Here is a 13865-nt window from a genome sequence, read left to right as displayed (position 1 = left end):
ATCTTGCTCTATGCTATAGAGCTATCTTTTTTTAGTTCATCTACCATAATTATCACCAGTAGTCATTGCAGATTTTAATTTTCTTTCCTCTTTATTTTTTTCATAGCTACTTTTACTAAGTTCAATAATTTCTTTTCATTTTGTGTCAAGTGTATTAGAGCCATGTCCTAGAAACATAAGTGGCTTAGTAAGCCTTACTACCTTGTCAAGCACTTCTCATATTCATTGCTGCAACTCTAGACTACATGTATTCCACATTCCACCTCTGGCAAGACAAAAATGTGCTCTCATGTCCCATGTATAGAGTCTCATCTCCAGCATATAGGATCTGCCTGAGGAAGCACCCTTTGTAATATAGCCATAGTATAGAAAATATCTTCAGGCAAGCATTCTAAATAACACAGATTTTGTAGAATGTCTTTGTAGGTCATATAAATATCCCGCGTCTTTTATCATCTAGTTCCTCCCCTGTGTTTTTAACCCAACTTTGTCTTATTTAATCTACTACCTTTCTTCTTATTTCACCACTCTTGCCCTGTTTACTCAGTTTTTACTCACTGGAAGAGCAACCTCAAGCTTTCATCTGCTTAAGGTTACACAGTAGACAAATGAGGGCTAAGGGAATCAAAGCTTATGCCATAAAAACTCCATTTTTATAGTTGTAATATCACATTCTGTACCACAGAAACTCCATTTTTATAGTTATAATTGAGTATTATTGAGGTTTAAAAACTGCAGTAATGTTGCATACGAGGAATGAATTTACTAAACTATTAATGGCAGTTTCATTGTAAGCATGCCCAAGACAAAAAGGAGAAAGGGTGTGGCAATCGTGGCTGAGTGGTTAAGGCGATGGACTAGAAATCCATTGGGGTTTCCCCGCACAGGTTCGAATCCTGTTGATTACAGTGGTGTTTTGGGGTTGGGAGGGTGGCCTAATGGTTAAGGTGTTTGCCTTACAAACACAAAGTGCAGGGTTTGAGTCTCACAACAGATAATTGGCTAGGCTTAAAATGGCTCGCAAGGGCAGTTAGCTTAGTACTAACCTATGAAATTGAGTAAGTAACAAAGTGAAATAAGGTGCCGTCATTTTACCATTAACCCTAATGCAACAAAACATCATTGTAAGCTCTAATACAGGAAAACACCATAGTTACTACTACCAAATAATAATGATAAAAGTCAATGAAACAAATCAAGAGTGAGTTTAAAGCAACACAGTGAAAACAAATACAACTGAAAAGCCATTAATTGGATGCGGAAGTTGAAAATATCAAATTTGAGATGACAGAGAGCAACCTGGACTTTTTAAAATCACTATCATGTCCTTTTAATTAACAGCTACAGAATATTTATAATGGTTTCCATTCTACCACTAAAACTGATGGCATATTTGGTTCTTCAAGATAACTTGACAGAAAGTTGGAAGCACTTGATACAGAAGTTTAATCTTAACACACCAAGTTTGTCTGAAATGTGCAAGGAAGTCCAAGATGCAGATTTTCTTCATCTGTCAGGGAATGATGCAATTCAGATATTTAATACATTTGATCTTACTAACAGAAGAAGAATTCTGATTTAGCTGGTATTGAAGACCAGTTCCAACAATACTTTGGATATAAAACTTTTCATATATTTGTAATTTATTTTTCACTAGAAATAAGGACTCACAATAACATACTGATGCATATGTGACAAAATTAAGACACAGAACTAAATAATGAATTTGGTGAAGTGTATGGTTCACTGAAAGGGCACAGAACTATGTGTGACATAAACAACAAAGTTAAAAGTAAATATTTGTCAGAACATGATCTGATACTGGAAAAAGCCATGAACAGAGTTATACCCAGTATTCAAATGAAAGAGCTGTCAGAAGCATTAGATGTACATAAAACTAAAATGACACTAAAGTCTGCTGGTAATAGACAGACTAGTATTGTGCATACCTCTCATGTGGCCCTGATTCTCAGAATGTCTCTGATTCTGGCTAAAAATTTTGATTTGATCCTCTTCAAATCTATGACTTCATGAGGAAAAAGTGGTGGATTATAGTCAGTAAATAAAAGCAGTCATTACAGTTACAGATGCACTGTACTTCAGGAACTGTTTGCTAGTTCAACTTCTCTTCGTCTTGTTAAGTTTCTAAGTCAGTATGGCCACAATCTGGAAAGTGTCCCTGATATGGGGCTTTACAAAGCATAACGTGAGAACTGTTTACAGATTGGTAACAAAACAAAATCCTCAAGTTAGGCATGAGACTAATGACACAGTTGACATACTTAAAACGGTGAACCTTACAGCTCAGCAAGCATCATTTTGTTTAAGGTGTGGTTATCAGTATGCCAAAAAGCTATGTCAAGCTCTCAGTAGAGAGTGTAGGAAGTGATGACTTCCAAACCATTTTCTCATGTATGTGAGTCAAAGAAAAAGTTCAGAAAACTGTTTTGTAAGTAATTGATGCCAACAAAGCTAATGCATATGCAACCTTTAATGTGCCTAATTTCAGAATTGACTCACATAATGGAGAAAATATCCTGCTTATGAATGCAATTGAAATGTGTGCAAAGTTTCTTCAACAAACTCAGCAACTCAACAGTTTATTCAGAGCAAAAGTAATTGCACTGAAAGGTTACATACAAATTATATACTTTGCTTATTCAAGATAGATACTGTGGGTGAAATTAACATCATTACTGGGAATGCATTCAAAAACTGAACGTGAGAATTAGATTGTTGAGAGTTAAGTGCTTCATTACTGAGTCATTCTAGACACAAACTGATACCACTGGGCTAGATTACGTTTTGGTGTGTGTGTGCTAAAACAAAAAGTGGAAATTATTGTTTTAAGCATTGTCAGCTCAGCAAACCAAAAAGTTGGGAAGGTCTGCATGTGAACCGTTGGGAATGACTAAATTAATTCACAGTTTAATGAAAGGTGAACTACAGTTAGAGACAGTGATTTACAATGTTAAAGACAATGATTTGTATAGCCACAGAAGCAATAATTCACATACTCAGGCTTTCAGTGATTTGCATGTAGCAATACAGATTGTGGTGGCTCAGAAATAAAGTGTGGTATGCTGTAATATTGGATTGCAAAACACGACAGGAAAATTAATTCAAATACTACATTTTATTGTTTTCAGCACTGTGTTGATTTATGTACTAGACTTGATAATCCTCAAAAAATATACTACTGGCAGGTTGTCTAGTCTTCAAGAAAATAGGTCCTTAAAAATTCAAATTTAATACACTTATCAAGACAAAATTTATGAATCACAATGACTGATGTTCAAATTCAATAGGCTGTCTGTGGTAGACCAGCTATGTAATCTCATACTAAAGAGAATCCATGAAGCGCACTTACGAATTAAGTGTAAATGACGGGCATGTAGCATTCTGTTTTAGCTAGGAATATGCAGAGAGACTGAACTGATGGAAAATAACCATCAAATATGTAATATGTATCATTAAAAAACTACCAAGATGTAGCAATATCTCATGAAATTCCAGAGATTCTATGGGATAAAGCTGATTCTGATTTATTTCAATTAAAAAATGGTCAGTTATCTTATATATGTTGATTACTACTCTAAATACCCTGAAGTTGTCGAGTTAAGATTCATAACCAGAGGTCACCAAGTTAAGATATATTGTCCTAAATGGTCATAACACTGATATCTTGCTAAGAAAAGTAAGCAGCAGATAAAGGTATGACTGCAGAAATAATACAAAAGCTTGCTAAGAGAAGCAAGAAACAGACACAGGTCCAAGTACAAAAAATGTAATATCACATAAACAAACATGCACTGCTTATGAATCCAAAACAAGGTAAAAGCATTAGAGCTACAGTGGAAGGGGCACTGTATTAGATTAATTTAACATGAGTTCTTATAAATCTATTGTATTTCAGATATTAACATGAAATGCCCAGGCTACATTTAGGATATCAAATAACCAATCTGCCTATTTGGAAAGTTTCTTTTTATGGAATGACTACAAAAGGTTACCAAAACAAAGCCAAAGCAACTCTCCTGAAACAAAGACAGTCCATATGGATTAGGAACCCCCAAAAAGGTATTTAGCTAGAAATAACAACCTGACAGGGACAGAAAAAAATCAGCCCAGACATTACTTTCACCCAAACGGTTAACAACTTACACAATTTGCTGATGTGCTTGAAGTTTACATAATTTTTTTTCTTTGTCTGTAAATACTTTTGCCATGTTTTCTATATACAGTCAGACCACACCACTTCCACATTGTTTAGCCTGACTTTAGTCCCTGTTTTTTGTTTTGTCACAACTTCTGAGGCAAATCAGTAGCTAAAAAGTGTATCTGGTTATGGAAGGGACGCTCAGATGGGCTTTTCCCAGAATTCATTAAAGCCTGATACTTTCTAAAAAATCTTTTTGTCTCTCATTTACTTATGACCTTCAAGTTATCTCCTACTAGTCCACTTGTTTTTCATAACCCCTGGTATATGCAGACACCGGAAGGAGTTGAGAGCCATGGATCATGGCTTTCTTCCAAGGAGAGTTTTTGAATGCTCCTAACATCTGTCTTTATTGGCCAGTGCAATTCCCACTACTCTGTGTTCAATGGGGTGTGTGCTTCTATGCAGTGGCAAATCCAACTGGAGTATACGTGTACTTCCTGGCAAAGCCACACTCCTCAGAGTCCTTAATGCAAGTGCTGAAATCTTAGGCCCTCTGATAGGTGGAGTTCTTATGGAAGGACTCTGCCAATACTTCTCAAGTGAGTGATTTGGCAATGCTTGCTCACTCTTATCCCTCCCTGATTGGCCCTTCAAGTGCCTAGATCATTCACTGAACCTCGGCCATTTGGACATAGTCAAACACGAATCTATATGCTGCAGAGCTGACAAAATCTGCCACACTTCTATAACAAGCCTTCTAAAGTACATAATTAATATCACACTGACATCTGGTTACATATCCAACCACTGGAAGACATCTAGAGTAATTTCATCTATCATCAGTGACTACTAAACAAGCCTGCTTCTTACAAACCAATTTCTCTTTTATACTGTCTTTCAAATGTGGTCGAAAAGACCAAGTTTAATCAGTTTTAAAGATCACCTGAAAAACTATTGTCTCTTCGGTGAACACAAACTTTGATTTTGGAAAGAATATAACATGCCTTCAACTAGTTGTAGTAGCCAATCCAATCTTCAAAAACATGTCAAAGTAGTATATTTTTATACACCTTAAAAAAGTATTTATTTCTGTTTTCTACCAAAGGCTTGTAACCAAAACTAATACTACATAGCTTAAAACAAAACCCTGTGATGCTTTGCCAGCTGTTTAGACAAACAGTATTCTAGAGATCAGGTGGGCCAATCACGGTGTCATCCATAATCTGTTATAATTAGAGTTTGTAAAGTCTTAGTTCTGGCCCCCTATGCATACTATATTCATCAACATCATGTCCTTCTGCCCCTTGACATTTCATATTATTGGCCAATGCTCTCACTATATTGTTCTCTACTCAATCAGACAATTATAAAAGCATTATCTCTTACTCAGATATCTTCAGCTGGTTAAACTAGTTTAATTTAATTAACAGTTAAAAAGATATTCTCATCTTTGGCACCACCAAGAGGTGTAGTCTGGTTCCTTCAAGCTGGGTCATTTCTGCCTCTGATGATGGAACCACTGAAACAGTCAAGCATTTGAAGTACTTAGGAGTCTGGCTTGATCCATCATTGTCATTGTCTAACCATATACACAAAGTCCTCAATAAAATTCTTGCTCTCCTTACTAGCTTCTACAAGTGTCAGAGTTAAGCATGGTTAAGGAGTGAGTGTCTGCCATTGTAAAGAATTTAACTAGTACCACTCCCAAACTGAAAACAGTAATAAACACGCTGCAGATTTATGGTTAATTTACACAAAAGAGAATAGTGCTACCTTACCCTTGACAAGATAGGTGTGCTATATTGTTTGATGAGCAACTGTCACAACATTCACACTGATTTACAAACTCTCAAACCCACTGCTCCTCCTCAGCCAGGGCACTGCATTTCAGTAACCTCACAAAATTCCCTTTTTTTACTTTTCTACATCTCACTTTTATCTGTTAATGTTTTACAGCAGTTCCTGGAATGCAGTACCATTACCTTTTCTGCTGATGTGGAATTATCTCCCTACCAACATCAAATGGCTCCCAGGCATTGGAGAATCTGTTTATAGGCCAAAGTCTCACATTCTTAGTGAAGTAAAATGCAATGATAATTTAAGTATAATGCTGAAAATGTGTCTTAATGATCATTGACTGTGCTTCTGCCTGAGGGTAAAATTTTATTACAACCACAGTAAGTTATGAGATGTTTTGTTAAGTGGTAAACTATAAATTTGTATATGATGTACTTCGTTACTGATGTGATGTACTCTGGTATTATTTTTGCTTTTTCCTGTGTGCTACTTTACTAGTACCTGCACACTTTCTTATGTTTTCTTTCCCTTTTATTATGACCATTACCAGGCCATCACTGAAAATAGCACCTGATCCTAATTCATTTATAAAATAAATTAAAAAAAATTGTCAATAAAACATGAGAACATGACACTATATTTTAACAATTTTGTCATATTCTCTGTGCAGATGTAGAAATGATAACATTCTTAGGGTGCTTAAAACATTTAATATAGATGTTTAGATAATTATTAGTCAAATCAGTGGTTTGTCCATAGCACTCTTGCTTTTTTTTTTCTAAAATCAAACTTCAGCAGTCACATGCTACAGTGGACCTTAATACTGATATCTGAGCTTCGCATAAACTGAAAAAGGATTTGAAACCATAAAGAATGCATATTTTTACAGCTTTAGTTATAGCAAGATAGCAGGGGAGTTTTGAAATAGCATGACTTTTGTGAAACCACTTGGTTGTCTTAGGTTTCAAGTCTGACTTACATCAGTAGGCCAATCCCAGTAATCCCTGGAATCTTGTTATCATTTTCATTGTCAGCCTTAGGAACAGGCCAACTAGATGTCTACCTAGGCCACCACTCTTACTGCTATCGTAGGGGCACTTTTTAGGTATTTATTTTTCTTTGTAAAAAAATGTAGTGGAAAAGCCATCTTTTGAAAGTTCAAGATATCTTGAGTTCCCTACACTAAGCTGGACTAACCACTAAACCAACTAAGTGCAAATTAGGTGTGGTAGAAACCTACTATTTGTGGTATGTCATTTGTAGAGGTCTAGTAAAACCCCAGGCTGAGATGATAGAAGATTCAAAAACCAGCCCACACCCACTATCAAAAAACAAGTTAAAGCTTTGCTGTCTTTGGTTAACTACTATAAGAAGCGTATTCTAAATGTCTACAGTTGTGTGCCTCCTAACTGGCCTAACCAAGGGGAAAATCACCTTGAATATTACATGGACAGCTGTAGCTGACCAGATCTTTCAATGACTACAGAATATGATCTGCTCTGCCACACTCTTAATAGATACAGATTAATGTAAATAGTTTGTTGTGTTTAAAGATGCTTCAGCTGTAGGCATAGGTGCATTTTTTTTCTTAAATAGTTGACAGGGAAGAACATCCTATGTGCTATGTCAGCAGGATGCTCAGTGATGGTATTCTGCCATTGACTGAGATAATGGCTGTCAGAAAATTGGATATATAACACCCTTAAGTCTTATCTCTTACTTTATTTATTTACCAACCATGTTGCTCTGCAGTAGTTATACTGGTAAAAAAAAAAACTGTACCCTCAAGGTGAAAACATGAACATTGACCCTTGAAGCCAACAGTTGCCATGTCCACCATTATATAGGTCATAATCATTCTACTGCTGATGGGATGTTATGCGCTTATAACTGTGGGGAGGTGGGGCAAGTAATACGGTATATGCATAGACAGATGCATATACAAGGGATGATAATAGTGGCTTATACTAGAGCAGTGATGGCGAACCTTTTGGGTTTGGTGTGTCAAAAGCTCCCGGCACAAAATAATTCAGTGCACTTCATGCGAGCAACAAATGCAAAAGCGGTGTCTTTCGTAACTCGGGTGTTGGTGATCGCTGGAGTGCCACACAAAACGTCATGGTGTGTATCACCTTTGACACGTGTGTCATAGGTTCACCATCACTGTACTAGAGGGTGTGTCATACAAGGAAAGCACAGGCCTTTCAGGCAGCCATGTCATACCTGCTGCACTGTAATATATTGTTGTGCTGTGATGTGAATGAAGGAGGTTTTTGAGTGGCTGGGATGTGGACTGATGAGAAGAGGTTGAGTTTTACTCACATTTAATAGAAGGTTTGTATTTGTTACCCTTTGTTCAGTTGTTTGTAAAGTTTCTTGTCTAAGTTTCTGAAGCTGATGTATGATTTTAGCCAGAAAAATAAGAGTTAAGTCATCAATATTTTGTACTATGCAGCCATTTTAACTACTTTATGCATGTCGTTGATGAACATTAAACAACAGGGAACGAAAATGGATGTGTGAGGAACCTTGGTTGAGACTGATTGAGAAAAATTATCTTGCCAATATGCCAACTAGGATGCATTACCTTAGTAGTTTTTAAAACAGGATAATGTTTGCTCTGTAAGATCCATTTTAGTAAGCCTTACTAGCAGTAATTGAAGATGAAACTGCATCAAATACTTTGGCTAATTTGAGAAAGAAAGAAAGGTAAGAAGCAGCTATTCGTCCTTTATTTCTTTGTTTCCTTGCAGTGCCCAGGAAGGATAATAAAGTAGCCCCAGTGATATATTCTGGGCAAACCCCATGCTGAGTTGGAAAGAGTAAGTTATTGGTGAGGAGATGTCCTTGTATTTGTTTCATTTTCTACATCTAGAGTATAGCCAAACAGTACACTTATGCTGTGCTGACGAGGTCATAAGAAGGCCAAAACATGCATATCCACAGCTTGTTGGATTTGGCTTTGTTGACCTGAATCTGTCCATAAAGACTTAAAAAGGATAAATGAAAAAGTCACGGACATACAGAAATTATATAGCTAAAACATTTGATGTCCTTAAGGGGTCATTTGCATATATCCCATTGGCCTCTATTACAGGAAGTTTAAGGTATCACACAGTGAAAGCTCTAGCTTGGCTAATTTTTTCTTATAGGTTTTACTAATCATTTGCTAGATCTGGTCTATTATAGACTTTCAGTGGCTCTACAAACAATCTGATGAGTTAATATTTGTTTCATCCTCTAGATCTGGACTGTTCCAGATGCTCTGTAGCTCCAGATGCTGTCTAATTCCTGAACCCTTATATAGGTTCCTGACACTGTTTGCCTACCTTCAATATTAACACATTGTTCCATTTGCTCATACTCACAGTTCCCTTTATACATTCTTGCTTTCCACACATTCCTTTCTTGCATAAACCTACACCTTTATTATATGTGTTATACAGAAGTAATAACATTATTCACAGTGTTATGCATTACTTGGAAAAGGCTGTCCACATTACTTTGCACAGAATCATGCATAGACTGAAATAGTTTATTTCTATTACTTTCCATATAAGTATACCATTTGGTAGAATCCCTAGCCAAACGTCCAAACTGTCAGCAGTTGCAACATTTGAGTCTACATAGTTAATAATAACTTCCATTGAGCTGCAAAGAGCCAGTTTCTTCCTGTTTCTCTTGCTTGGACAACTATTGTTTGCCTTTCTAGTATACCATTTTCTTTGGGGAAGCACTTACAGTGCTTGGATTTTTTTGCTATTGTTACAGTTTTTCTGCTTGCCCACATACATGTAATTTGCTTCTCAGGGGATCATTTCATCATTAATAACCTTTGAACATTGTGAGTCTTGTCTTTCATGCTGACCTCTTTCTTGTTTTGATTTTACTGCATTAAGTTTGTTTAAGAAGTATTTGTTTGCACATGTAATTTGCATTGTGCTTCTTTTAAATTAACTTTTATTATGTCCAGAGACTTCTTGTAAACCTTGGACTGAATTTTATATTCAGCGGTCAAATTTTTAAAGTTGGTGGTTAGTTTAAGTATATCATAATACTGTTCATTCCATTTTAACAACATTTTCCTCACCCTGCGGCGTATTAATTAAAGCAGCTCCCATTCATTTTACATTTTCTTCCAATCCTATATGTTCTCAGTGCATTTAAATCACTTCTCTTACACTTTAGTGTTGCTTCTTGTTCACTTTGTATCAGAGAAAACTCGTTTTAAGTACTTCACATAAAAATGTACCATGTTTCTATTCTTCTTATGTTGCATAAGCCGGGCCAGAGTTACTTGCTTTTGCTTTAGGTAGTGATCTCTTTGACCATTTCATCATTGTATGGCTGGGATTTTAATGTCATTCACAGTCTCTTGGAGTTGTACCTTTAACAGCTCATTTTCAATTTTCAGTTGGCATATTATGCCTTGTTTTTATGTTGAAAACAGTTTGCAATATTTCTTCAGCATTCTGAAAACATGCAAAATCAACTTGGATCTGCACTTGACTTCTCATTTGTCTTTTAAGTTCAACCACTAGTTCACTTTGCTCTTTTCTCAACTTTTCCAGCTCTAGTAAGAAAGGCTTTTTTCCTTTTGATTTGTATTATTTTTTTCTATTGCTCATCGGACTGCTTCTGTTTTCATAATTACCATGCATTTCTTTATTTTTCAATTCTCTTTCTACAAAGAGTCAAAATGATACTCAGATGTAGTTGCATTATTTTTTTTTAAATGTTTTAATACACATGCTTACTTTTATTTGTTTTATCAGTTTGCTTGGAACTTCTAAGCTTACTGTTTTATTTCTCCAGCTGTTCAGTTCAGAGTGTTTTTAAACAAAGCAACATTTTTTTCATCTACTTTAGTTTGACAGATTTTCAATGGCTCAGAGTTATCTATTATCCTTTGGTAACTTTCTTGAAAGCCATACACAACTCTTCCCACTTCTGTCAGCTCATTTTTGGGGCAGTCTGCTTCATCCATATTTTCAGAAACCACTTCCTCTAGATTTATTATCCCATATTTATTCCACGTATTTAGCAACTTTTGCTTCTGTACTCTCTTTTGCTTCCTTGGACTCCTCCTTTAAAGAGATCAAACTCTTCTGCTCCGGTATTAAAGCATCAACATAAATATTTTGTTTCTGAACCAAAGCATTGTTTGTTCCATCTCTGTTGCCACTTTCATGGCTTGACTGATAAGTCTCATGCAAAGCCTGGACACCTTCTTGTTGATCTGTTACTTTTAAGAAAGACTACCCTATTTGTTTCCTTCTGTTGCCAATTGGTTGTGTGCTGCCCAGCCATGTTCTCTAAAAAAGTATTACTTTTTATGTAAGTTCTTGATGTTTAATAACATTCTCTAGTTTTAGAAACAAATTCTGTTCTTCAGCAATGGGCAGGATTCAGTAAACCCTACACTGCTTGTTGAAAGTGTGCATATCAAGCTGCGATGTGTACACAATAGTGTGATGATCTGTATTCAGTAAGCATCTATACACAATACGTAGATCCACACAAACACAGTATACATCATGACATGCTAATTATTGCATAAGCAGCTGAATTGTATGCTAATCAACAAATCCAAGATGGTGGAGATACTCAACAAGCTATAAAGCAATTGTGCACACCTGGTGTAGCCTTCTGCCTTGTACTTCAAAACCTATTGGAATACAGCCACAGAAACTACACTGGAGGGAAAGAATGTTAGGGGCTGCTGGTGCTGTTCTGCATGTGTATATGCAACAAGCTCAAGTATATGCTGCCGCTGATGATGATAGACCTCGAGCAAAGAGGAGAAGGGTGTTTAGACCCTGTTTAACTTATCATGGTTTGCATGATGTAGAAATAGTAGAGCACTACAGGGTAGATAGAGATAAACTCAAGGACCTCTGCAACCTCTACCATCCTTACCTGAGACCAAGGGCAAACCAAGGGGAACCAATATCTGTGGAGACCAAAGTACATGTACCACTTAGAATTTTAGCTACAGGAACCTTTCAGAGAACCACAGGGTACATTCTGGAGGTGTCAGATGCATCAGCATCCAGGATCCTACACCATTTCCTGAATTCTGTGTTATAGCATGCCAGTGACTATATATATTTCCCCCATACTCCCGGGGACAGAGCTAGAACTATGCAGGAATTCTACCCCACAGCACACTTTTCTGAAGTCTTGGGTGGCATAGATTGCACACACATTGAGATCAAAGCACCACCCAGGGAACAGAGAAGGGTCTACAGCAACAGAAAGGGGTTCCACTCCATTAACTGCCAGGTCATATGCAATACTAGGGAAATCATCCTGCATGTGTGTGCTGGCAGCTCCAGCAGTTACCACAACACTCATATCTGGCACACTTCACAGCTCTAAAACAGATTTTCCTGAGGTGTTGTCCAACAAGGCCATTTACTGGGTGATGCAGGGTATGCACTCAAAACATGGCTGATGATGCCCATCAGAAATGCACACACACACTCATGGAGGACTGCTATAATGAGTCACATGCTCAAACAATAAATACTATAGAGCATGTGTTTGGGCTGTTGAAGTCATGGTTTCAGTGCTTAGATATATCAAGGGGCTCTGCAGTATGATCTCAGTACTTGTTCCAGAATTATCACAGTCTGTGCTATCCTACACAATATCATCTTGAGAAAGCACCTGCAGCAGTAACAGCAAAGGCTAGGAACAAGCATTCCACAACCACTGGCAAGGTCACCACATCCACATGCAGGTGATGAGTTAGAGGGGCAAACCCCAGCTGCTATGGATGTAGGTAGATGTAGGTGTGCACGTTATGTCCTTCCCTGGCTAAGAGGCAATGGATAATGCACATGCTGACCACCTAAGGGGTACACCTTTCATCCTATGCGTATACATAGAGTAAAATTGATGCCAGTCAATGCTCACAACCTTTACTTACACATGTAATGGCTGTGTATTGCTAGCATCAGACAGAGTCAGCCCTGAATGACAACAGCTGTAACTGTAGGACTGTCAAGGTAAGTTTTGAGCATGTAATAGAAAAAATAAATGTGTAAGAACATGAATGAATGGCAGATACCTGCCTAACTGGTACTTGTAAATATAGCTAAGTAGAATGTGTGCAAGTTGTCCAGCAATGCCATCAATATCTGACATGAGTGACACATGCAATATATATTTATGCAATTTACCAAATAACCTGGCCCATGCAACTGAAATACCCTCTATAGAAAAAACAGTCCAGAAAGTGTTCTTATTCCTGCACTCCCATAAGAGGAGCAATAAGCATGACTGAAACCGTCTCTTCTCCTTCAAGTTCCCTAGCTACATGGTTAGCATTCAGTGTATATTCAGCCCTCTGACCTCTCAGAAGATGCAAATGAGGTGTGAACTCCTTAAAATTGCTGAATTCCAAACTTTTGACGTCATCTAACAGATGTAAACATAGTATAGTCACTACACAATTGTTAGGTGCTAGTGGCTTGCAACTGTGAATGATTACTCTGAAGCAAAACACTGTAATACACAGATACCCTTTACTGATGCTGGTGTGTCAATGAGGATACATTTACAAAGTGTGGAACTTGCTGCAGTGAGCTTTTAAACAAAACCAAACACCTCACATGTATATTTCCTTAGCATAATAGCACAGTTTTCTGCCTTTTCTGAAAACTGTTATTGACTGTCATGTGTTTGGATCATACCTTGAAAGAAAAATGAAGGAATATGCACTAAAGATTGCATGTGTGATAGTAAAGCAGAGATAAGGGAATGATTTCCATAATACAAAGAGAAGGCAGAGTTGCAATTTTGCCAACATATTCATAAATATTGTGTGCTCACTCACTTCACTAAATATGTTATCTACACATTTACAATCAACTGAGAATGTCCAACTGTATGAACTGCT

The 13865-nt window shown here is 37.0% G+C and overlaps 1 protein-coding gene and 1 non-coding gene across 2 annotated transcripts in view; one reads left to right on the top strand and one right to left on the bottom strand.

Moving 5' to 3' along the window:
• The window catches only part of CCHR7.PART0H3orf49 (chromosome chr7.part0 C3orf49 homolog), a 220296-nt gene that overhangs the window by 57413 nt on the left and 149018 nt on the right, over positions 1 to 13865 (bottom strand). The gene's annotated exons all lie outside the window — the stretch shown is intronic.
• TRNAS-AGA lies at positions 827 to 908 on the top strand. Its single transcript has one exon. It is a non-coding gene; the product is annotated as a tRNA-Ser (tRNA).

Source organism: Protopterus annectens, chromosome 7.part0 (genome assembly GCF_019279795.1).
Source record: "Protopterus annectens isolate FY-2018-M chromosome 7.part0, PAN1.0, whole genome shotgun sequence".
Taxonomy (NCBI): Eukaryota; Metazoa; Chordata; order Ceratodontiformes; family Protopteridae; genus Protopterus; species Protopterus annectens.
This window is presented reverse-complemented; position numbering and strand designations above follow the sequence as displayed.